We start from the raw sequence: 25,768 nt of genomic DNA on the forward strand, positions 1-25,768 counted from the left end.
CCAAAGGCCAGGGATGTAATCCATCAGCCTTTGTAATGAAGCTTCCATGAAAACCCAAACTCAAGGGCTTTGGAGAGCTTCCAGGTTGGTGAACACCTGGAGGTCTGGGAGGGAGGCGCACCTGGAACTCTCCAGGCCCTCCCCACACACCTGGCCCTGTGCATCCCTTCCATGTGTCTGCTCCTGAGGTGAAGCCTTCATCATAAATTGGTAATAGTAAGTAAACTGTTTCCCTGGGTTCTGTGAGCTGTTCTAGCAAATTACTGAACCTGACGGGGGGTTGTGGGAACATCCAATTTGTAGCCAAGCTGGGCAGAAGTTGTGGCTAACCTGGGGAGCCACTCCCTGTGACTGGTGTCTGAGGCTGGGGACAGTCTTGCGGGATGGGGCCCTTAACCTGTGGTGTCTGGGCTGACTCTGGGCGGTCAGTGTCAGAAATGAGTTAAGTTGTAGGGCACCCAGTCAGTGTTGCTTGGTGTGGAAAAACCCACACTTCAGTATCTGAAGTGTGTGGAGTACAGAAGCCGAGGTTTTTCTTTTAACCATGGTTTGCAGTATAAACACAACTTATAGTTTCCCTGTCCTACCAGCTTTGAAATTGTGTGCTGCTGCTTTTTTCTTTTTTTCGGTACGCGGGCCTCTCACTGTTGTGGCCTCTCCCGTTGTGGAGCACAGACTCCAGACGCGCAGAGTCAGCGGCCATGGCTCACGGGCCCAGCCGCTCCGCGGCATGTGGGATCTTCCCGGACCGGGGCACGAACCCGTGTCCCCTGCATCGGCAGGCGGACTCTCAATCACTGCGCCACCAGGGAAGCCCAAAATTGTGTGCTTCTTGGTGAATCCTTACAATCTGCAAACATTCGAATCATTGGCAAAGTGAAGCTTTAATAATATTTTGCATGACACCATTTCAACTTTGCCTAGTTTGAATTAGTGTGAGATATATTCATTCACTGAACAAATCTTTTTGGAGTGACTTCTGTGGACCGGCGTCTTATAGGTGTTGGAGATTCAGCAGCGACAAAACCAAGTCCCCACCTCTGAGGACTTAATAGTTTCAAGGGGGGACTGACAATAAACAAATAACTGATATGATATGAGGTCAGGTAAGGTAAATTCGGTGAATAAAAATAAAGCAGAGGAAGGGATAAGGAAAGATGGAGGAAGAGGTGTGGTTTCAGATAGGTTACCAGACGGGGGGAGGGGAAGGGCAGAGGCAGCAGCAAGCAATCGGAGTGTCTGGTGACTTTTTAACACACACCTATGAACTGTGTCTTTGGGCAAGTGATTTACTTAATTTTTCTGAGTCTGTTTGCTCATCTGTTGAACCAGGTTGATAGCAATACTTGGCTCACAGGGTCGTGGTAAATATGGAATGTGATCATGTGCCTCAAACCTTTATCTCTGACCCCAGCACATACAGAGGATGTGCTGAAAACTAGGTGACTGTCACTATTATTATGACTATTGTGATTATTATCACCAGGAATAGTAAGGTCTTTGAAAGGACTTACTACCATTCAAGGCACGGGACTCGGGCAGAGCACGGAGGCAGCCTCTCCTGGGAAATGTCTAAACTGTAAACACGTCTGTGGATGTTTAAACACACTAACTCACTCTCCTGCTGACAGGCGCTGGTGAGGGCTGAGGGCGGGAGAGCTGAGCCCAGGGTCACTGAAGAGAGTGCAGAGTGGGATTTTAGAGGACACACTCATCATGAGTAGGTAACTTTAGGGCTGAAATTGGATATGACTTGAGAGTTCCTAGCCTGAAGGAGAAGAATGCCATCCAGATACCACTAATGCCATCTTCAGTATCTTTTGTGCATGCTCTATTGATAGGACGGAGCGTTTTGCAAGCTCCTATCAACACCCTGGAATTATGCTTAGTATGTGGAGAGAGGTGTACAAGTGCACACACACACACCCCTCAAACACGTGCAGGCCACCAGGAACAGGTGCAGCCCCCCCTCCAGGCCTCCCTCCTCCTCCTGTTCTCCTTTTCTGTTTTTTAAAGTTTTTTTTTTAAAAAAATCTATTTTTTCTAGTTGATAAAACCTATATTCAGGAGGGTTACAGGTGTTGATGAAATAAAGTATTTATTGATCAAAATCAGTAAATAATATACCGAAGAGAGAGTGGTGTTCAGAAGAAAGGATGTCTCCGTGTAAGTTTCCACTTCCAGTTAGTTTTGTTTATAACTCTTGTGAATTTGTTCCAAAGCAACTGATAGGTTAAGGAAAAATTTGAGCAAACGTGAACTTTGCGTTTGCCCGTGAGCATCAAGTCGTATCCAACTGAACTGAGCAGGGTAGGAATTCTCAACATGCGCACGTGCACACGCGTACACACACAGACACGAGCACGCACACATGCACAACGCGCACACACTCCTGTACAAACACGCACGCGCGCACGCACATACGCACAGCCCGCGTCCACGCGCACGCATGCGTACGCACGCACGCATACGCACGCGTACACACGCACGCACAGGCACGAGCACGCACAATGCACGCGTACGTAGGTAGCCGGACACCTCAGGCAGCTCCCGGCGAGCTCACTTCACCACGCCTGTGGTCCCAAAAGGCTGGGCTTTCCTCTGCTTTTGCACAGGTGAGCTTTTCTATATTAAAGAAAAAAAGAAGAAACAGTCATTCCACGCCGCCCACGTCTAAGGCTCCAGGCTCACAACTCCAGGGAGCGTGTGCGGGGAAGGCATCGTTTGTGTGCGCGCACCTTCACCCAAATCCGCGAATGCTGCAGGAGCCATCCGTTTCCACGCCGTCCTGGCTGGCTCAGTGGTTTCAGGCCTCGCTGTAGTTTCCAAAGCACTGAGCGCCGGTGATAGAAAACGAAAAGGTCGAAAACAGATGTCCAGCAGTGATTCCCAAGTTAATTGTAAAAGAAGTCTATAATGTTGGCTTAGATTTTCAACTTCGATGAAACAGATATTTACTGTAAACACCTGCTTCAAAGGCCCTATCTCTCCAAGGCAGAAACACATGCCTCAGGATAAAAGGCTGGAAAGATTGCTTGCCTTTGACAGTGTCAAGGAAAACCGAGGACAGCGGGTCCTACCCGTTCCCCACGGGTGTCACACTTTCCACCGTCCTCGAGGACACGGAGGCTGCAGCCCCGCCCAGCCCCCCGTTCGCAAGCCCGCTTCAGGTCATTTCCAAGGTAAGGTGCTGTGCTCATTTTCCTATGTTTGTGTTTATGAGCCGTCTATCATGTTAAAACTGCCACCGTTTTCGCTCGGGTGCTGTCTGTTTTGAACGTGTCCCTGGTATTTAGTTGTTTCTGGGCCCCATTTACTCCCGTAAGCCCGGTGCTGTTTATTGAGTGGTTTTGTGTCCAGCAGTGGTTTTTAGGAACACAGATGTCACGTTGAAGCGCAACGGACTGTATCTGCCAATGGTTTGTCAGCTGCGTTACTTGGTGATTACTCAGTAATCTCGGCGCGTGGCCCCGAGTGACTCCGGGTGGAGTGTAGGGGGGAGCCAGTGTTAATATTTTGAGGAGCCTCACGTTTATGTATTAACTGACTTTTTATTATGTAGTTTTCCAAACATACACAAATGTTCCTTCTTTAAATGTTGAAAATATCTACCTGGAGCTCATCGTGTAAGAGAGTCCAGGGACTGGCAGTCAGGAAAGGACGCTAGGGCCAGCATCAAAAACCCAGTTAGGGGGGACTTCCCTGGCGGTCCAGTGGTTAGGACGCTGCGCTTCCACTGCAGGGGGCACGAGTTCAGTCCCTGGTCAGGGAACTAAGATCCTGTAAGCGAACAAAAACCCAGCTGGGAAGTGGGACCTGGAGACAAAACCAACCGGAGACAATTGGAGAAAACACCCCCAGGTGTCCGTGATCTGGGCAGACTCTCGGGTGAGAGGCACAGGCTGGAAGGTATCCTGGGGAAAGCGCTGCAGCTGCGAGGATTTGGGGTGGGCGGAGTCGGGAGGTGGGAGTTACGAGCAAGAGAAAAACACGTCCAAGGGCGTCGGCATGAGGAGGTCACCACACATCTGTCAAGACCAGTGAATCATCTGGGGCTCCTGGCGTCCAGTGTTGGCCTCTGTCGGTGATGCTTGGGCGTCCGACCAGCTTAGGGTCGGTCAGCAGTTTGGAGCCTCCCAGCTGCAATCCTGGGTCCGTACAGCAGAGTGAATGTATTAACATTGGTGCGAAACGCCCCAGTAAAAGCCACCAAATCCATACCTGGGGGGAGCAGAGGGCGGGACTCCTTTCCTGGGGCTTACTTGGATCAGGTAACGCCAGCCGGCCTCCTGTCTTCACTAGGGACCAGGTGGAAAGCTCAGAGAGGCTGCAGGACAGGAAGAGCCCTGGCGGGTGCAATGGCATCTTGGTAACCTGACCTCCCCCCGCCCCCGCCCGGGTTTATCCCGGACGAGGCTGACTGGAGAGGCCGGGGAGGGGTCCCCCCAGCACAGCACACCCCCAGGAGCACGCTCACCCCGCATTCAGCTGTCGGGGATCGCTTAGAAGCAGAGGGAATAATCTTTCCTCAGCTGCTCCGTCAAACTTCCTCGCATTCCGCAGGGTCTGACGCCCCCCACCCCGGCACTGCTTCCTGCTCCGGGGCAGGGGCTGCAGTCTCTTCGCTGGTGGTGGCGGGGAGCTGCACCTCTCCTCCTCCTTGGCGGCGAGGGGCAGTACCGCTGCCCTGACAAGTCCCCGCTGACCACGTCCCTCCCCTCTCTTCCCATCACTGCCCCACCTCGATGGAGACTGTGTCTGGGGCACCTCTGAGCGATGTCCACGTACATGGCCCGACACCTCTAGAATACGTGGGTACCTGTCATCTCTTGTTCTCGGCCACGGGGCCTTGGCTGAAACACCAAGACAATGACAGTGCCTTTGGTGACAGTCCTACACACATGGATCATCTGTGAATTTACTGCTCTATCCCATTGGTCCCTTTGTGTGTCCGGTGCCACAGCTACCGTGTTTTGCTAATATGGTGAATTATACGGATTGATTTTCTCATGTTAAATCAACTTTGCATTCCTGGGGCAAATCCCATTAGGCCATGGTGCGTTATCCATTTAATATATTGTTGCATTCTGTTTGTTAATACTTTGTTTAAAAATTTGTATACTTGTTTGTAGCTTTCTTTTCTTGTAATTTCTTTTAGTATCAGATAATGCTGACCTCATAGAGTGAGTCGGGAAATAATCTTTCTTCTTCAATTTTCTGGGAAAGTTTGTGTAAATGTGTATTATTTCTTCCTTCCTTCCAAATATTTGGTAAAAATTACGAAATTTACCACCAGAATTTACAACCTTTAGGCTTGTGGTTTTCTTTGTGGGAAGTTTTTAAATGACTAATTCAACTTTTTTACTTTTTAATAGGTCTTTTCAGATTTTTCTATTTGTTCTTGAGTCCGTCTTGATCGTTTGTGTCTTCCTAGGAATTTTTCTGTCTTATTTCAGTTGTGTAATTTGTTGGTGTGATATTATGGTTTTTAATGAGAAATATATATTTGATTTTCATCCCTGGTCCTGGCACAGAACACCTGAAACGCTTGGGATTTCCTAAGTGATGAGAGTGATAATGGTGTCTCTTGTTATGTTAATGAGGTAACTTTTAGAAAGTCACTAGGTAACCTAGGGATGGGGACTGGTTGCCAGAGGAAGCAACCCCGTGATTAAAAGGTTGGAAATTTCAGTCCACCCACCACCCCCTCAGGGGAGGGGAGGGGAGAGGGGCTTGAGCTTGACTTCAATCACCAATGGCCAATGACCTAATCAACCATGATTATATAATGAAGCCTCCATAAAACCCCAAAGGGATGGCTTCATAGAGCTTCCAGGTATGTGAACATGTGGATTTGCTGGGAGAGTGGTGTGCCTGGAGGAGGCGTGGAAGCTCTGTGCCCCTTTCCCCATACCTTGCCCTATGCATCTCTTCCCGCCAGCTGTTACTGAATTATATCTTTTCATAATAAACCGGTACTCTAGTGAGCGGAATGTTTCTCTGAGTTCTATGAGTGACTCTAGCAAATTGATCATACCCAACCAGGGATCGTGGGTATCACTGGCTGGTCTACAGCCAGTCAGTCTGAAGCACAGGTGACAACCTGGACTTGCGATGGGTTCCTGAAGTGGGGGAGGGGTGAGCAGTCTTGTAGGACTGAACCTCTAACCTGTAGAATCTGATGCTGCCTCCAGGTAGATAGTGTCAGAATTGAGTTGAGCCCAGCTGGTGCTGGAGAACTGCTTGGTGATACGGGGAAAAAAAGCACACATCGTAGTTGGCATCAGGTTATCCATAATGCTCTATTCTATTTCTATTTATCATCTTTTATTTTCTGTAGAGTCTGTAGTAGTGCTTCATTCATGACATATAATTATGTCTTCTCTCCTTTTTTCATGGCTAGTCTAGCAAAAGGTTTATCAATCTTGACTTTTTCAAAGAACCAGCTTTGGTTGCTTGATTTTCTCTGTTGTGTTTTTTCTGTTTCATTGATTTGTTCTCTGACACTTATTATTTTCTTCTATTTACTTTGGGCTTGATCTGTTTTTCTTTTACTAGTTTCTTTGGACAGATACCTAAATTATTGATTTTAGATATATTTTTTCTAATACAGTTGGCCCTTGAACAACACCGGTTTGAACTGTGCGGGTCCACTTATATGCAGATCTTTTTTTCAATAAAAACGTACGACAGTCCTACGCAGTCTGAAGTTGGTTGAATCTGTGGATTCGGATATTAGATGCAGAGCCACAGATATGGAGGGCTGACTCTAAAGTTGGATGTGAAGTTTTGACGGCTTGTTGAATTTCTGGGTGAAAGAATATTCTGGCCCCTCCATTCTGCTTGAACTTCATTTCTTAACATAGCCCCCACTCCACCTTTACCCACATAAAAAATGACTGCATACTCATGTATGACTGAATATACCATGTGGAAACAGCTGAGATGAGGTATGTCTGGCTCACAGAATACGTGGTATCTCTTCCCGTCCACCCCAAGTATCTATTTATGGCTACTGATTTAAATGAGGGCAGAAAAGCTCTCGGTGGAAAACAAACTACATCTGAAACTGGGCTCCATACAGTTCGGGGGTGTTTAGCAATGAGGCTGGGACCAAGGCAAGAGCATGAGCTGATGGGGGGTAGTCATAGTGTAAAGAGGGGCTCTGAGGCAATTCGAGAGGATTCATTGAGAGTTCTGTACAAGACAGACGGGGGTGGGGGTGGTGTCTTCAGGACAGGCTGGAGGGTGGTGTGTAGATCTGCTCTGACCCAGCCCTAAGGCTGAGGTGTGTGTTATGGGGAGAAAAAGACTGTAGTTCTAACCCATGGAACTGTCCTGTAATTCCCAGCACTTTATCTCTTAAGGCCAGACACGCCTGATGAGGGAGCCGTTCTCACTCTCACTTCTCAGGGTCTGCCAGGCCGTTAGGTCACACAAAGTCTGAGGTCCATCGACAGAGATCTATAGCTTGGAGTAGTGGAGGCTGCATGGCAGTGCTGGGCTCAAGGGTAGAGGTGGTTGGTGGTACCCTGGACTGCATATGAGGAAACAAAAGATGGTACTTTGGGACTGCCGGAAATGAATGGGAGCATGGAGGGGGCTTGGTGGTAGAGGTGGGAGCTAAGGACCATAGTTATCTGGATCTCGGTTTTGTGGTGCTGTTGCTTGCCTACCCAACAGGTAAAGAACACTGATTTTGTTTAGTCCAACGCTAGTAGCAATATTCACTCAGAAGTTGGGTGCAGTCCTGGGGGATTAGTTGAGTGTTGGAGGCATCATGGTACCCCATTTTCCTTTGTCAGCCATTGGTTCATGAGTGGGTACATGACCCACTTCTGGCCAATGAAACATAGAGGGGGACCACCAAGAGGTGCGATGATTAATTTTATGTGTCAACTTGGCTGGGCCATGGGGTGCCCAGATATTTAGTCAGATATTATTCTGGGTGTTTAAGTGAGGGTGTTTTGGGATGAGATTCACATTTAAATCAGTAGACTGAGTAAAGCAGGTTGCCCTCCCTAATGTGGGTGGGCCTCATCTAATCAGTTGAAGGTCTGGATAGGACTGAAAGGCTGGCTGACAACCTTTGAACTGGAACATTGGCTCTTTCCCGTGTTCAGACTTGAACTGAAACATCGGCTCTTCCTGGGCTTACAGCCTGCTGGCCTTCTGACCGGAACTTACAACACTCACTGTCGCAGTTCTCAGGCCTTCAGACTTGGACCAGAATCATACCATTGCCTCCCCTGGGTCTCCAGCTTGACGTCTCACCCTGCAGATCTTGGTACTTCTCAGCCTCCATGATTGCATGAGCCAATTCCTCATAATGAATCTCTCTCTCTTCTCCCTTGAGAAACAAACAGATATGTATGTATGTGTGTATGTATGTGTGTGTGTATGTATGTGTGTATATTTATTTATTTATTCATTCATTCATTCATTCATTCATCCATTCTGGGAGAGATTTTTCTCCCTGATGGAAAAGAAGAGCCGTCTCAGGAGAAGCACCCTTTGCTCTTGGCTTTGATTCGGTTGTGGGAGGATGGGCCGTCTAGAACTGTAACAGTCATCTTTGATTATAAGAACATAAGATGAGGAGAGCTGTGCTGGGGAAGCAGGATAGAAAGACAGAAGCCTGACCCTTGGTGACGTTCTGAGTCGCCGGACCCACCGTGGAAGAGCCTGGTCCAGGCAACTCCTTGAAGTTTAACCCTTGCTACCCAAAGCGTGGTCCACACCTCACACTGATGGTATTATCCGTTATATTGGCCAATTATGTTGTCATTTATGTTCCACATTTCTAACGAGCTTGTGCAGAAGCTCAGGCCCCATCCCAGGTCTTCTCATGTGAACCATTTAATCATTTAAAAATCAGCATCTTCATTTTAACCAGATCCCTGGGTGATTTGTATGCGCCCTGAGGTTTGGAAGGCCCTGGCTTGGGTGACTTTTACCTGGGTGTTATTTTTCTTGCCCCTGAGCGCATCCTAATAGAATTGACGTGACCTCTTTCGGATCTGTAGACGGAAGGTGGTGAATGTTTGGCTGCTGTGCTTCTCTGACCTCGAGGTGCCCCTTTTTTCTTGCTTGTTCCTCCAGAGAGGCTGGTCTCTGTCCCTTGCTCCCACCTTTTCACGCGGCTAACGTATCTCCTTCAAGACACAGCTAAGGCATCTCCTCCTCCAGAAAGCCCGCCTGACTGCCCCCGGGTAGAATCCGGAGCACTTCCTACAGCGGTTACTGTGTCCTCTTTTACTTGCATCTTACTTGGCTAGAACCCGGGCGCCGTAAGGAAAACCTGTTTTTACTCTTTGTACCCTGCACGCCTGTCCACTGTCTGACACTTGCTAACAGCTGAAGAAGCGTTTCCGAAAGGCTGAGCGAGTAGTGCTTTGCCGGCCCGCTCCTTGCTGCTGTGTCCTACTCCAGCAGACGTCTGGGCATCCGAGGCGCACGGATGGGGCAGGAAGCCGGGATGGGATTAGGGAACGAGGAGACTGGCTGGCCAGCAGCTGTCTCTCCTGCCACCCCACCCCCTGGTCCCTCAGAGAGGACACAAGTCAGAAGCAGCTGCTGGGCCCCCCTCTCCCTCCTCCTCCCTCCCCTCTCTCTTTCCCAGGGACAAATGTCACAAAGCCGCCGACAGCTGAGGAGGCAACGTTTGGGCAGAGAGGAGACCCCACAAGTATAAGCTGGAGCTGGAAGCGCGCCGGTCCTCCCCCTGGACTGGGGCCAGTCTGTGGATGCCACCAAGCCCCTCAGGCTCCGGCTGTCCTTTTAAAATCAGAGTGGAGTGGTGATAAAACCTCACGAGGACAGGGGCCGCGACAGCCCACTGCTAGTTACGCTGAGGGCCTGGCGCGTTCTTATTGAGATGGTTAGAGGTGTGACGTTTCTCCCTTGCTAGATGCAGCGTCGTTTGTTTCCATAGACGGAGGCTTTCAGCAGAAGCAGCCTGGCTTTAATCTTGGGTAGGCGGGGGGCCGTTGCTGGGAGTGGGTCCCCCGGCGTAAACGTGGGGCTCCGCTGGGGAGGTGGTCAAGCTGCTGTCCCCCAGCGGCCCTAGGCAGGGCCTTGGCCCCGTTGGGGGGCGCTCCTGTGTGTCTGGCGTGCGCGCGTGTCGGAGCTGTTTGGCGAATCAGCTCCTGGGCTGAGCGGCCCCTCTGCCCGCCTGGCCCTTTGTGCAGATGTGCTAATTGGTCTGACTGCAGGCAGAGGAAAGTACCGAGGGCTCAGGGTGGGGGCGCGGACTGTCTGTCCCCAGAGGGGCCTGCGGGGAACAGTCCTTTGGGCGGCAGTGGAGATGGCAAAGCCACGATTAATTCGTTCATTTTGCAGATGTTTGCGGGCGAGCCCTTGTCACCAGGAGCCAGGTGGGCCCTCAGGATTCAGATCTGGAGGACCTATTCCTGCCCTCAGAGCGCCCCATCCAGCAGGGAAGACAGACAGACAGACAGACAGTCTGATGTAGAAAGTGCTGAGATAGAGGCAACCACAGGGAACGAAGGGAACAGAACCGAGACCGAGGGGTCAGAGGGTGTCCCGGAGGAGGGACGCCTGAGCCGCTTCTTGGAAGGACAAGGCCGGAGAGGAGGAGACTGACATCCACTCAGTACTTGACCACGTGCCCAGCACAGTGCAGGCCACAAAACCCACCTCTCATCCCATGACCCTCCACAGATGGGGACCAAGGCTCGCAGAGGCTCCCCGGCTGACCTGAGGTCACAGGGGAGACTCCAGAGCCTTACGCCATGAGGTGCTACCCAACAGTCATGCAGGGATGAAGGGGAGGGCCCTCCAGGCTGCATGAAGCATGTTCTCCAGTTTCTGTACTTGATGTTTGACATCTTCCTTGCTGACCAGAGAGGGACCACACTCCCCAGGGTCAGCTGATTCCTGGAGAAAGCAAAACACTGGCCCAGAGCTCCCCTTCCATGGTCTCGTATAGATGCAACAGTAAAGAAATGGAAACAAAGTTTTCCTTGAAATGAGAACTCTTAGGTGTTACTTCTCTTAACAACTTTCATATATATGGCATACAGCAGCGATCATTGTACTTATCACGTTGTACATTACATCCCTAGTACTTATTTATCTTATGACTGGAAGTTTGTACCTTTTGACCACCTTCATCCAATTATCTCCCCCCCCGTCCCCCCAGTAACCACAAACCTGATCTCTTTTTCTATGAGTTCGTTTGTTTGATTTTAAAGTATAATTGACCTACAACACTGTGTTAGTTCCTGGTGCACAACATGGTGATTCGGTGTTTCTATGCATTTCAAAATGCTCACCACGGTAAGTCTAGTTAGCAGCTGGCACCATACAAAGGTAATACATAATCACTAACTCTTCCCCACACTGTACATTTCATCCTGTGACTCATTTATTTTGTAACTGGAAGTTTATACCTCTTAATCTCCCTCACCTATTTCTTTCCTCTCCCCGGAAGTGGTTCCTTCTGGCAACCACCTGTTTATCATCTGTATCTATGACTCTGTTTCTATTTTGTTATGTTTGTTTGTTTTTAGATTCCACATATAAGTGATATCATACAGTATTTGTCGTTCTCTGTGTGTTGTAATTCACTTAGCATAATATCCACTAGGTCCATCCATGTTGTCACAAATGGCGAGACTTCATTCTTTTTTATGGGTGAGTAATATTCCACTGCATGCATATATATATATATATATATATATATATATACACACACCTACACCATATCTTCTTTATCAATTCATCTATTTATGGGCACTTAGATTGCTTCCGTATTTTGGCTCTTGTAAATAATGCTGCAATGAACGTAGGGGTGCGTGTATCTTTTTGAATTAGTGTTTTTGTTTTCTTTGGATAAATACCCAGGCAACCACAGGGAACGAAGGAGTAGAATTGCCGGATCCGATGATAGCTCCATTTTTAATTTTTTGAGGAGTTGGAGGTGACTTTAAATTGGGTGGTCAGAGGAGGCCTCTCTGAGGATCTATTATTTAATCTGGGTTTTGATAAGGAGGAATCAGTTACGCAAAATCTCAAGGCAGTGCAGCCCAGGTGGGGGAAACAGCTTGTGCAGATGCCCTAAGTTAGGAACAAGCTTGTATCGTTCAAGTAACTGGAAGACGGTAGATGTGACTGGAGCAGCGAGCTCAAGGGCAAGAGTGAAATGAGGCCAGGGAGGAAGCAGGAGCTGGGTCTCACAGGCCTGGCAGACCAGAGCGAGGACTTGGCATGTCACCTTCATAACATAAGCTTAAACCTCTTGCCTCCATCTCACTTCTGCCCTTTTACCCTGACCAACCTCATCTCTCACCTGGACCATCCCGCTAATCTTCTGCCTGGTCTCCCTCTTCCCCCTTTGCCTCCCCTGATCCATTTTCCACATAAGAACCAAAGTGATCTTTTGAAGAGGATGTAGGACTTTGGCACGTTCAACCTCTGTTCCAGACTCCTCCCGGTGTGCCTTTGTCTCCTGCGGGGCTGGAAAGCTGAAGACCCTATTTCACAGACTCCACGCAGCTAGTTTAGGCTCTGCTTCCATCAGAGGTATTTGTGGATGATGTCAAACAGTGCGAGCGAGGCGGGGAGAGACGCGGCCCGGCACAGGGCATTCACTTTGGAAGGCGTGGTCTTGCAGGTGTGGCCCTGGCGCGTGCAGTGCGGCTCTGCAGCGACTGTTGGAGCTGCGGCCTGTGGGTGCGGGACTGCTGGCTCTGTGGTGCGTTCTGGGGCCGCAGGTGCAGCCTCCCCCTCCTGATTCCTCAGCTCCCCTGGTGGTGGGCTCTGTGGTGATGCTCTGGGCCCCTCCTCAAGGTCCAGTCCGCAGCCCATTCAAAGTCTGTGAGCAGGTAATTCCCTATGTCAGATCCCTTTCTGCTTATCAAACAACCGAATGTGGTTTCTGTCATCTTCTACTGAACTCTGAACATGAAAGCCACCCTGACCTCATCATGTCCCTCCCTGCTCCCTAACCAGAGAATAAACCCCAACGTCCTTCGTGCCCGGAAGGCCCTGCGTTCCTCAGCGCCTCGTCTGACCCCTGCACACCTTCCTCTCTCCTCTTCTCCTGCTGAGGCCTCCTCGTTGGTCGGGTTGCAGCTTTACGTCACTCCCTCAGGGAAGCCTCCCTCTAGGGGTGCTGTAACACGGTACACAGCCTGGGTGGCTTAAATGGCAGAAATGCGTTGTCTCAAGTTCTGGAGGCCGGAAGTCTGAAATCAGGGTGCCAGCCGGACCGGTTCCTTCCAAGACTGTGAGGGAGGATCTTGCAAGTCTCCCTCCTGGGCTTGTGCATGGCCTTCTTCATGTTCACGTGGCTTTCCTCCTATGTGGGTCTCTGTGTCCACATTTCCCTTTTTGATACGCAGAGCAGTCATACTGGATTAGAGCCCCACCCTAATGACCTCATCCTAACTAATTACATCTGCAGTGACCCTGTCTCCAAAGTCCAGTTCCATTCTGCAGCCCTGGGGGTTAGGACTTCATCACAGACATTTGTGGAGGACACAGTTCAGCCTATAGCAGTCAGGTTCGCCGTTATTACCTGTCATCAAACTGTGTCAGAAGCTGTCAGCACAGTGTGTGACAATATGGGCGTCTGCCTGGTCGGTGTTTGTCCTGCGACCAGACCGTAATTCCATTAGTTGGGAAGACGTGTCTGCTTTGTCGGTTGCTGTATCCCCGTGCTTAGCACGGTGCCTGGTGCAGAGCAAGTGTGCAAAAAGTATCCACTGAATTGGTAGAAGAATAAACTGATGAATAAATAATGATTGTTTCTAATAGCTAATGAAAGACCTAAAAGGCCAATGGCGCACTAGTGGCCAAATCGTCCAAGTCACGGTTGTCTATTACACAGCTACTAAAGTCTGTTTCTGAAGAATTTTTAACAACGTGGGGAAATGCTTATGATTTGTCGTTATGACATAGTAGAATATAACTGTTTATGCAATTTCAGTTATTTGAAAACAAGAAGAGGAAAATGAGATAAGGTCCAGCATTGAACCTCACAATTACTGAAAATTCTGATACAAACTCTGATCAAGTTTGTCCTTTTCCACACTGAATTTAACTCCTCTGTTTCATTCGCTCAGTGCCTTCATGTCAGGGCTAAAGAATGATTAGCACCTTTGAAGATTAGGATCCCGTTAACTATCCTATATTCTTTGGAGCATATAAAATGAGGATATGAAAAAATAAATAGGGCCTCTGGGCTAAGATAATCTTATTTTTAGTCACTCATTTTGCCATTAGTCAAACCATATCTGAATGTAAACATGATGCATTTAAACTTTTTAGTTTGCATATTTCTTCTTTAAAATAAAAAGGACTTTTTTCTGATTTCAGAACTAATACATGCTCATTATCAAGAAGTTAAATATCAAAGTAAAATAGAAACTTAAAGGATCCTAAAATTCCGCTTCAATCAGAGCAATAACCATTAATTACATTTTGGTAATATTCTTCCCTAAACGCACACACATACGTTAACACAGATAAACGTCGTGTGGAAATGAACCCACGGTATCTGACCATCTACAAATGGCTGTTTCCGTTAAAACATTTCCTGGCCATTGCTTCATGTCAGCTTCCATCACCTCTCTGGTTCTTTTTATCCCAGGAGGGTCTCAGACTCAGCAACTTAGGGTCTGAGAATAAGTGAGATACAGGAAGGTGACTGGTCATCTTCCCAGGGGCAGAGCGGTCCGGGTCCAGATGCCTGGATTGGTTAATCCTCTGTTGCTCATTGCTCTTCTTGGCCGTGGAGACCGGGCTCATGAACCACATGTGTTGGGTGGTTGGATGAACCGTATGTGGCGTCCTTTTCGATGGAAGCCGCTGTGTAAGTAGCAAAATAACAGAACCAGGGCTGCCCTCTGCTATTGGAGTTAAAAGTCCCACCACTCTGCAGAGTTCTCTGAAGCCTCCAAAGGTTAGTGGAGTTATTTCACCACCGTTCGGAGCTGTGACGGAGCATGTGAAACTGGGTCAGATGGCTAAGAATATGGATTAAATCTCTCTTAAGTGGTGTGGTGATGGTATGGGGCGTGGGCTGTGTGTACATGTGTGTGTATCTGTATGCCTGGGTGTTCTGCTAACAATTTAGTAAATTTCAGTCTCCACGTTTTCTTGTTAAGCTGTAGTCTTCATGTGTCCTCAAAATTTCTCAATGATTTATAGGTATAGCATTTTATGTTTCGGGAGTAAAAAATTGTATCTTTAAGCATATTGATACATTAATACATCTGAAACGTCAGAATTATATTTTGAGGTATTTGATGAGAAGCAGAGGTTACTGTATGGTCTGTGAATAGCCTTTCCCCCTCAAATTTGGAGTAACACGAAGCGCCGATTTTAATAAATGTTTCAAGACTGATTTTTTCGAATGAACTCTTTCCTGCTCTGTTTTCCAGCCTCTTCTCTGGGTAAGGGCTTGTGCAGGGAAGACTTTATGTCACATTCCCAGGGAATGATGAAATCCTACCGCACTGACGGTAAATAAGGACCTCCGCTTCCAGGAGCGGGAAGACAAATCTCTGTGGAGAGGAAACCTGCAATTTGAAGTTGTTTTGAAGAATGATTTCATTGTCTTGTATTATAGAATATTATGTGAGATGATCTGTTAATTATCTCATACTTAGGACAGTTTTTTCATTGATTTAACAGAGCAACTCTGCTCACCTTCTTTCAAGGTACAGTACAAAATGTAACAGCCAACAGTTAGGAGGAAGGGGCTCTGGGGAGCATTCTTCCTGCCCGCGGTGCATACATCACCCATGTTTATTGGTTTCACCTTTGAAACTAAGCAAAGCACCAAACACGTCCTTTTGTGTCAGAATCAGGAGATGTATTTCCGAGCAATTGCACATTATTTCAGAGATGAAGACTTAGGTGGAGCAGGTGACGAGAAGACACAAAGAAGGTCTTTGAACTTGAACCTTGATTTTGAAGTGTCATCAATGACATCTTCCTTGTCTGACGTCTGGGTGTCAGGGAGGAGGGAACTGTCTCTTGGCCCATCATGCCCAGCCCTTGGTGGAGAGAGTTCAGCGCTTTACCAGTCAGTCTGAAGCCCAAGCTGGGGTCCTGAACACAGCAGAAGCGTGCCTGACAAACGCTGCTCTAATGTGGACTTTAGAATTTTTTTTTTTTCATTACCGTTCCTAGTGTTCTTTCTGAAAGAAGCTCAGGAAAGAGAAGCAGATCGAGTCTCGTGTTAAATCAACCCAGCTCCGTCTCCACGGCATGCATTGCTCGGCATGCATTTTTGTATATTTTTGCCTTCCCACGTTCCCCGGGGTTCTGGTGGGCACGAGCCTGGGTGTTAGACCTCCAGTAAGTGTTTCTTGATGAATACATCAATGCAAAAGTACATAAACGATCTCCTGGGTTGAGCTGTACCTGCCTGTAGACCACCGCAGTCTTCCATGACCGGCAGACCGCTGGGTGTGGTGACCTTTAGGCATAAGGGTCAGTATCTCAAGCTCTCATAGACTCAGGGCTTTCTCAAGGGTGGGATCGGCATTGTGTGCCCCTGTTTTGGGCAAACATGTTTCTTGTTTCATTAAAGAGATAGTTAATTCTTCTGTGTCAGAGACCATGGCATGTACCTTTTTTCATGGGAAAAGCAGAAAAGCAAGGAAGCAAGCTGTCTAGAGCAAGAATGAAATGGGAGGAAGGAGAGATGGGGAGGGAGGAATAGGGGATGTCCTCAGTGCTTGCTGTGTGCCACGTACGGAGCTAGGGGTTTCACACACAGTATTTAAATGTATCCCTTCCCCCTCACCGAGGGACTCTGAAGTAGGTGTTATGATGCCCATTGCAAGTATAAAAAACCAAAAGCACAGCGCGATTGAGTGTTTCACCCTGGGCCACACGGCTATCACATGGCAGAGCTGTGCTTTGTACACTGGCCTGACCGCTCGAACCTAGAGCTGTTTATTCTGAGACAGGACCAGTAAACACTGGGACCCTGACTTGTCTTCCTGAAGATGAGGGCTGCACATCAAAGACACATCCAGTGGTTAATTTGGAAGAGGCACTAACTCATTAAAGGAATTTTTATATCATTTTATATTAATGGAAAAATTTAATATACAACTTACTGTATTCCATGCAAAGTGCTAAATGCTTTGCACACCTTACCTCATCTGACACACACACACACACACACACACACAGGATCCATTGAGGCAGATGTGAGTATCCTTCCCATTTTACACGTGGCAAAATGAAGGCTTAAGACACTACACGACCAAAACAATCTTAAAAAAGAACAAGGTTGGAGGATTCACATTTCCTGATTTCCAAACTTACTACAAAGCGGCAGTAATCAAAACAGTGTGGTCCTGGGACTTCCCTGGTGGTCCAGTGCTTAAGACTTCGCCTTCCAGTGCAGGGGGTATGGGTTCGATCCCTGGTTGGGGAGCTAAGATCCCACATGCCTTGCAGCCAAAAATAAACCAAAACAGAAGCAATATTTTAACAAATTCAATAAAGACTTTGAAAATAAGTGTGGTCTTGGCATAAAGACAGACATATAGACTAATGGAATAGAGAGCCCAGAAATAAACTCTTGCGTATGTGGTCAAAGGATTTTTGACAAGGGTGCCAGGAGACATTCAATGGGGGAAAAGACAGTCTTTTCAGCAAATGGTGCTGGGAAAACTGGATATCCACATACAGAAGAATGAAGCTGGACCCTTACCTAACACCTTATGCAAAAATTAACGCAAAATGGATCAACGACCTAAACGTAAGAGCTAAAGTTATAAAACTTTAAGAAGAAAACATAGGACAAAAGCTTCATGGCGTTAGATTTGGCAATGATTTCTTGGATGTGACATCAAAGGTACAGGCAATAATAGAAAAAACATTCAAATTGGACTTCAAGAAAATAAATACTTTTGTGCATCGAAAGACTATCAACAGGATAATAAGGCAACCCACAGAATGGGAGGAAATATTTGCAAATCGTATAGCTGATAAGAGATTAATATCCAGCCTATAGAGAACTCCTACAACGCACCACCAACAAAAAACAAACCACCCGACTCAGAAGTGGGCAAAGGACTTAGACAGACAGTTTTCCAAAGAAGATACAGATGGCTGTAATGCACATGAAAAGATGTTCAACATCACTATTAGGAAAATGAAAATCAAAATCGTGAGAAATCACCTCACACCTGTTAGGATGGCTATTATCAAAAACAGAAGATAGCCAAGTGTTGGCAAGGGTGTGGTGACGTTGCCCCCTCCGCACCGTTGCTGGGAAGGTGTTACAGCTCTTGTGGGAAACGACTTGGTGGTTCCTCAAAAAATATAGAGTTACCATAAGATCCAGAAATTCCACTTCCGGATATATATCAAAAAGAATTGAGCAGGGTCTTAAAAGATATTTGTACACCTGTGTTCACAGCAGCGTTATTCACAATAGTTAAAAGATGGGAGCAACCCAAGTATCCATGAATGGATAAGTAGAGTGTGGCCGGTACATGCAAGGGAATAGTTATTATTCAGCCTTAAAGGAGAAGGAAATTCCAGCTCACGCACCAACATGGATGAATCTTGGAGATGTTACGTGCAGTGAAACAAGCCAGTGACAGAAGGACAAATACTGTACGATTCCACTTCCATGAGGCACCAGAGTAGTCAAATTTATAGGGACAGAAAGTAGGATGGTGGTTGCCAAGGGCTAGGTGGAGGGGAGGGTGGGGAGTGAGTATTTAATGGTGTGATGGTTAATTTTGTGTGTCAACTTGTCTGAGCCAGTGGTGCCCAGATAGCTGGTTAAACATCATTTCTGGGTGTGTCTGTGGGGACGTGGTGCTCTTTCTCTGGAGAACCCTGACTGCCACAAATGGATTTAGGGTGTCAGTTTTGCACGATGAGAAGAGTTCTGGAGATGGAAGGTGGTGTCTGCAGGGTGACGTGAATGTGTGTGACGCCGCTAAAATAATTCACGTGGTGAGTTTTGTTGTGTGTATTTTACCATAATAAAAAAAATGGGAAAAAAGATACTACATGATTTTTGCTCTCGTTCACACGAGGAGTTAATGCTGGAGTTCAGATTTAAAGCTGGATCTTGCAGGTTCCAGAGTCCTGACTAAACACCGCGCAGTGGGTCTGTGTGTGTGACGGAGGCTGAGCCTGTGTTGCTTTACTGACTATTTTGCCATCGAGGTGGCTGTGTTTGTGGTCCGCAGCCCTGAGAACCCCAGGAAGCAGCCACCCACCATGCAGAGCGAGAGCAGGGGGCCCCAGGGGAGCCCCAGGGATGGCAGACATGGGTGGGCATGGGCCCATCCTCTTGTCACCTCTGCCTCTCATCTCAGGACCACAGTGGCCAGCGGGGAGGAAGTGGGTGGAGCGAGGGGACCCCCTCGCCCCCCAGGGTCCTCTCTGCAGCTCAGCTGTGCTGCCTTCTGCCCCTGTCACAGAACAGATGAGAAAGAAATTAGGCTCTGGTTGGAAAAAGTTAAACAGATGAGATAAAACAAATCCCTTACTGTGCCTGGAAAATTCCACTGTCTAATTAGAAATACCGAGGTTGCCAATAGAACAGACACAAAGTTCATACAAGTGGCGAAATCTCTTTCTGTACTTCGCATCCTTGCTTTTCAGGTACAGTCACTGGGATAGGGTGCAAGTGGCTTGTTAATAACAACAGCTGACACGTAATGAAACTTCGCTGTGTGTCAGGCGCTGCAGTAGCCCACTATTTGCACGCTCCCCAGTCCTCCCTCGTCTTCATCCCCTCTGCACGCTGCCTTCCCGGGGTGCTGTCCCAGGAGGCTGGAGGTGCAGGATGCGGGCAGGTGGGCACACATCACCCCCTGGGAGAGGAATGGGCTGGGCACGGGCCTGAGGGTGGCAGCTGGACAGGCCTGCAGGGAGTGCACAGTCAGGAGGTGGAGGTGTGCGAGGGGCGCCTAGGGAGAGGCCTCCCTGATGAGGCTTCTCGGACAGAGGCCCCAGCGTGTTCAGAGCATTCGGGTCGGCCCTGCCCCTTCAGCCCCTGGAGGAGGCTCCGGGTCTGTGCTGTTAATACCCCAGGCGCTGGCACGGTCCTGGTTGGGTGTAGCGTTTTGAAAGAAGGAGGACTACCGATCAGTAGTTTATTTTGAAAAACCATTAGCTTGAAGGCAGTTTGGGCCGGAAAGCTGTTGGGTGGATTTTGCGCTCCCACTTTCCTGTTCCCTGCCCTGCCCGCTGCCCCCATGCATGTGCGCACAGCTACAACTACAACACACACGCACGCACGCACGCATGCACACACCTGGTCGGCGGAGCCCTGTCTGCTGAGAAAGAACGTCCCTGCTGAGGGACAAACAACCTAAAAGTTTTGTCCAAGCTCATGGGTTCTTCTTTGGAACACATAAGTCTCTGTTTGGGTCGTCTGCCCCCTCAATCCCTAGTCTTGGGACCACCAGTGGCGCCTGCAGTGGCTGGGGGAGCCCCTCGTGAGGGCCACTCTGGGCCGCTCTGGCCTTGCGGAGTCCATGTGTTTGGAGGACGCGCATGCCATGCTGGCGGAAGGCTGCCTTGTCCATTTTCTTCCAAGACACGCAGACGTGTCTCTAGATGTAGGCGGAGGGCTTTGCTTACCGGTTGTGGCTTTCAGAGTTTGTTGAGGTTGCCTGAGCAGCGTGAAGCTGGCATCTCCCCCCGCCTACTTACCTGGGCTGCTAGTCTGAAGGCGGAGGCCATTGGAAGAAAGAAGTCTTGCGTTGCCGTGAAGCAGGTGGCATCCCTGCCCTTCCCTTTCTCCTCCTCAGTGATGAGTGATCGAGCCAGCACCACCTGGCGACTCCCCACTCCCCCGGGCTGGTACCGACTGCCACCCACACTCCAGCTGGCATTCTGAGATAAACCCGTCCTGGCTGTGCTGAAAACACGAGGCCTTAAAGATATTGTTGAATGTTGAAAAATAAATCAATACCCGAGGCTGCTTATGTAAGTATATTCATATGAACGTAAAAACTGAAGTAGTGACCCGTCAGTTTAACAAGCTGGCCTCTGTGGAAGGTGTGGCCGAGTTCCTCCCTAACTCGTGTGTCCTCGTTGTCTCTGAGGTTCCCTACAGGCCCTGCGCTGGGTTGACAGCTGAGATACCTGGGGGCTAAGGGAGCCGTCAGCTCCCAGCTCCTCTCCACTCAGGATAAACCACTTGAATTCGAAGACTCACAAATTGCCTAGTCTGAATTCAACACATATAATAAGTGGTCTTAGCAGAGAAAGCCTTGTCAGTTAGTTGCTTAAACAGATATTTCAGTGATTTTGAACTGTGATCCTCGTCATGGTTGAGAGCAGTCCAGCCTCCGATGGCTTTAAAAAGGTGCCCGCTTATTGACTCCTTCCACAAATGTTTGTTGAGCACCTGCTGTGCCGTGCGGGGGGGGGGGGGGGCGGGGGGGGTCCCGCCCCGGGGGGGCTCTGACTGCTGGGAAAGGTGGGCTGGGGCTGTGGCTTAGAGCTCCGAGGGACATTCGGGTGGGATGGGAGGCTCCCGGACAGGACTCAGGGCTCCTGAACGAAGGGTGTCCAGGGTCAGACTGGGTGCGTGGCTAGGAATCAGCAGCGGCAGGAGAAGGCGTTGCAGGCAGAGGGTGTCCTGTGCAGACGCCCACAGGTTAGGGAGAACACAGCTCCCACCTCAGGAGTCGGCGCAGGGCCGGCAGGATGCCCCGGGAAGGCAAGCACCTGTGGATAAACGTGCTGGCAGGTCCCGCTGTCCCTGTCACCCAGCCAAGCACACAGGGCTCCGGGGAAAGCGCCGCCAGTCCAGGGTCCTCCGGGCCTCCATCCCACTCAGGGAGAGCCTCAGGGTAGAGGGGCCTGGGGTCCGCATCAGTCATCGGGCTACTCGAGGCGAGTCCCCATTTCATGGGGTCACTCGTGCTCCGTGGTCCGCCCAGTCTACCCCGCAGATCACAAGTGAAGACCCTATGGCCAGAGGTAAGGGACTCGCCCAGTGACCTCAGCTTGTCTGGTGCCTGGCTAAGTCTCCTGACTCAACAGCATGGCTGCATCCAGGCGTCTTGCCCAGAGCCTCTGAATTGTGGCCAGACGGACTTCTTCCAAAGCACTAGAGGATGTGACCGTTCGCTCTTCACCCCTCCTAAGGTTTCGCTTTCCATCAAGAATAACGTGCAAGCCCGTCATCAGAGCCTCTGGGGCCTGGACCCTGCTTATTTCGGAGCCCAGCTGGCCGGCTCTCTGCCTTGCAGCTGCCCTGGCCACCTACTGCTCCCTCCCTCCACCCCTGGGCCTTCGCGTTTGCTGATCCGTAGCCTGAGACTCTGCCCCCCCCCCCCCCCCCCCCCCTTGGGCCCGCCGTCCTTCGGACCTGGGCTCCGTGGCATCTGCTCAGTCTACCGAGTGTCACACCGTCCGGAGCCCAGCTCCACACCAGGCAGTCCTGATGGCGTCTCCCTGCTGTATCGTCTGTAGTGGGTGAAAGTGCCTTGTCTGGTGTTTGTATCATCTGTTACGTATCATCTGTTTGTATCATCTGTTACGTATCATCTGTCTCTCCACTTGAACGCAACATCCCCGAGAGCAAGAACTTTGTCTGGTTCGACGCCTCGTCCCTGGGGGAACCCGCCTAGAGTCGCCTGGACGGTTAATGATGCTTCGTGCGGTGTCTGGACACAGGAGGGACTCATTCAATGTGCGCTGCTGCATGGACGAACCGGATTTCCTAAAGTCCGGCTGACTCTTGGAGCAGCCGTCACACTTGGTGTGTCCACACCGAGCTGTTTGAGGACCGTCACAGGCATCTCGTTTTATCTCGGGAGCCTTCCCTGCAGAGCTGGGTGAGGCAGGCTCACTCAGGTGCAAGGTCAACCAGCTTCCCAGAGACCCAGTCCCAGCAGGCACGTGGGGCCTGCGCTCCCTCCGTAGTCTGTGCCCTAGCCGTGGTGTCGCTGCCCCGGGAACACACTGGAGACGGAGCAAGGTTGCCAGGGGCCTTGGCACGGGCCCTTGCTGTCTAATTTAATGCATCCGGAGATCAAGTCAGGCGCTGTCCCCAAACACAGAGCACACAGCTAGCAGAGGTGAGGCTTCCCGAGCTGAGTTGACACGTGGTCTTGACGTGGCACGGAATGAAGGGGCACGTGGCTGACAGAAATTTCTGCGTGGACAGAACTGGAAAGGTCCCCCGGAGGCTGCTCTGTGCTTCTCTCCGCCTGGTGCTTCTGGCGTACGGTCGAGTGTTCTGGAATCCCCACGCAGCCTGAATGCAGTCTGTGCCTTCCTCAAGGAAACGTGCTTGAGGGACGTCGTTGGAGGTTACCAAAGAAGGAATGAAGACCCGACCTCCCCGCTCCCTGACGATGTATTAAAGCTAACACAGTACCCAAGGGCATTGAGAATCCTCTTGGTTGCCTAGATCACTTTTGTGGGTCTATTGGGAAAGCACAGCTGGGTGGAGACGGTCCCTGGGACCCGCTGGCGGCAGCCTCTTGGGATGGGTGCTGGGTGAGTCTCCGCCGGATATCTGGGGCCGCCAAGAGCGGGATGCTCTCCACGCGCACCTGCGGCTGTGTGATTTCCTGCCCTGTGTCCGGCGCCCCTTTCTGGGGTCCCAGGCTGGCCGTGGCTCTGTGTTTCTGACATGCCTACAAGATGAGGCTCTGGATGCAGGGTCCTTGCCTGCTGGCTGGGGGTCTCAGATGGTTGGGAGTGCGCTTGTTGGGGGGAGGGGAACACACGTCTGCTGGAAATGCACCTCTTATCCTAATCCTCAGTCCTGCACCCTGGCTTGAGGGAGGAAGGCCCTCCTTTCACCCGAGGGAAAGCAGACAGGCCTAAGGATGGGCACGGACAGCCAGCCGAAATTTCCTGATTCCGGAGACTTTCCAGTAGTCCCGTGTGACCCCCCATCTCCCCGAGGGGCCCTGAGGTTCCAGTGGGTGGCCCAGTCTCCCTGGGACTCAGCTTCGGTGCGCTGAGCCCTGTCACCTCCAGAAACAGCTCTCTCAGAGTTGCAAAAGAGGCCCCCCTGCAGGGATCGCTGGCTATGTTGTGCGGCCAGGAGGAGCCGCCCGCTTCTGAAAGGTTGATTTTCCCCTCATGACGCAGTTCCAGAGCAAACAGATGGGGGCAGGATGGGGTAAGTTCGGCGTGAAGCAGGGGCCCAGCTTCTGGTGGCACCTGTGGGCCCTTCTGGAATAATGTGTTTATGTACATGAGACAGAACGCGTAGGACTACGGAGGGAACTAATTATATTAAAATGCAGTTATAAAAGTATTTTTAAAACGAATTTATGAAACAGCAGTACATGTGCTTCTCTATTAGTGTTAAAAACCGTACTCTGGCAGCGGATGAAACTATCAGAACAGGGACAGTTCTGGGGAACCTTGGAGCGTGGACGACCTTTGGAGCTCTGCGCACATAATGGGATGTGACGTGACTGATTCCTGTTGGTGACAGCATCACAGCCACTGCCGTCGCTGCTGTGGTCTGTGTCTGTCGTTGGTTCCACTCATAGTCTAAGGAAATGTTAAGGTGCAGTTAGAAGTGAGTGAAAATAAAGATGTCATCTTCTCCTCCATCCAAGTTCACGCACGACATCCCGAATCTGCCCACAGACCCCGGGGTGGGGGTGGGCTCCACGGCACCAGGTGAGGAGTTCCTGCTGTTGGGAGGGGTCCTTGTCAGCTGGACCGAGTCGGGGCAGGAGAGGGACTGGGGGACCCGCTGCAGGAGGGCGCAGAGGAGGTGGCCCTGGCCAGGCTGCTTCGGGTCTGAGTGTCTGTGACTCGGGGCTGCTGCCTGGGCTGGGCCTTGTTTAACCAGGGACCCTGGTTTCTTTCCTGTAACTTGAACTTTCTCATCTCACGAAGGGGAATGACTTCAGAAGAATGTGGAAACTAGACTAGAATCAAGGTTCAAGGTCGGGGAGGGTAGCTGTTCACATAAACCGCCCAAGGTAGAAGAACTGGGCTGGGGCGGAGGCTGCCTGGCCTGGGGCGTGTCCAGGTGAGGGGCCTTTTTATTTTATTTTATTTTAGAATAATTCGTTATTTATTTTATTTATTTTTGCTGTGTTGGGTCTTTGTTTCTGTGCGAGGGCTTTCTCCAGTTGCGGCGAGCGGGGCCACTCTTCATCGCGGTGCGCGGGCGTCTCACTATCGTGGCCTCTCTTGTTGCGGAGCACAGACTCCAGACGCGCAGGCTCAGTAGTTGTGGCACATGGGCCTAGTTGCTCCGCGGCATGTGGGATCTTCCCAGACCAGGGCTCGAACCCGTGTCCTCTGCACTGGCAGGCAGACTCTCAACCACTGCACCACCAGGGAAGCCCGAGGGGCCTTTTAAATTTCATTTTGTTTACGTTGTTGCCTTTCCAACCCCAGCCCCTCCTACATCACGAGAAGAGGGAGTGACGTTCTCTTGGTTTTGACCCCATAGATCATAAACCTGAGGGCAGGAAGGGTGGGTGCACAGTGGTGGGACGGGCTCCGGGAGACCCTGGGACGACGAGCCAGGAGCCTGGAGCCCTGCGCCGCCCTGAACCACAGCTGGGCCGGTCACTGCCCTGCCTGCCGCTCTGTCCTGTCTGTGACGTGCTGCTGGTCTCCTGCCCTGCCGTCTCCCAGGACGGCCGTGGAGCCCGAGGGCTGTCATGCATGCATGAGCGCTCTGTGGTGTTTATTCGTCCCGTCCCCAGAGTCACTGACATAAATATGTACAACAGGACAAAAAAGTAAATAAATAAGACAATTGGAGCGAAGGGAAAAGAGGGCCAGGAGAAAGGTGTGGTTG

The 25,768-nt window shown here is 50.1% G+C and overlaps 1 long non-coding RNA gene across 1 annotated transcript; it reads right to left on the minus strand.

Moving 5' to 3' along the window:
- Nucleotides 1-18,964: 18,964 nt before the first annotated feature.
- Nucleotides 18,965-20,821, minus strand: LOC113625849 (uncharacterized). The gene is made up of 2 exons (XR_003434902.1): nucleotides 20,677-20,821; nucleotides 18,965-19,427 (listed from the first exon to the last, which is right to left on the minus strand). It is a non-coding gene; the product is annotated as an uncharacterized LOC113625849 (long non-coding RNA).
- Nucleotides 20,822-25,768: the final 4,947 nt, after the last annotated feature.

The sequence above is a fragment of the Aethalodelphis obliquidens genome, unplaced genomic scaffold (assembly GCF_003676395.1).
Source record: "Aethalodelphis obliquidens isolate GAN/ISIS:26980383/991018 unplaced genomic scaffold, ASM367639v1 scaffold16, whole genome shotgun sequence".
Classification (NCBI taxonomy): domain Eukaryota; kingdom Metazoa; phylum Chordata; class Mammalia; order Artiodactyla; family Delphinidae; genus Aethalodelphis; species Aethalodelphis obliquidens.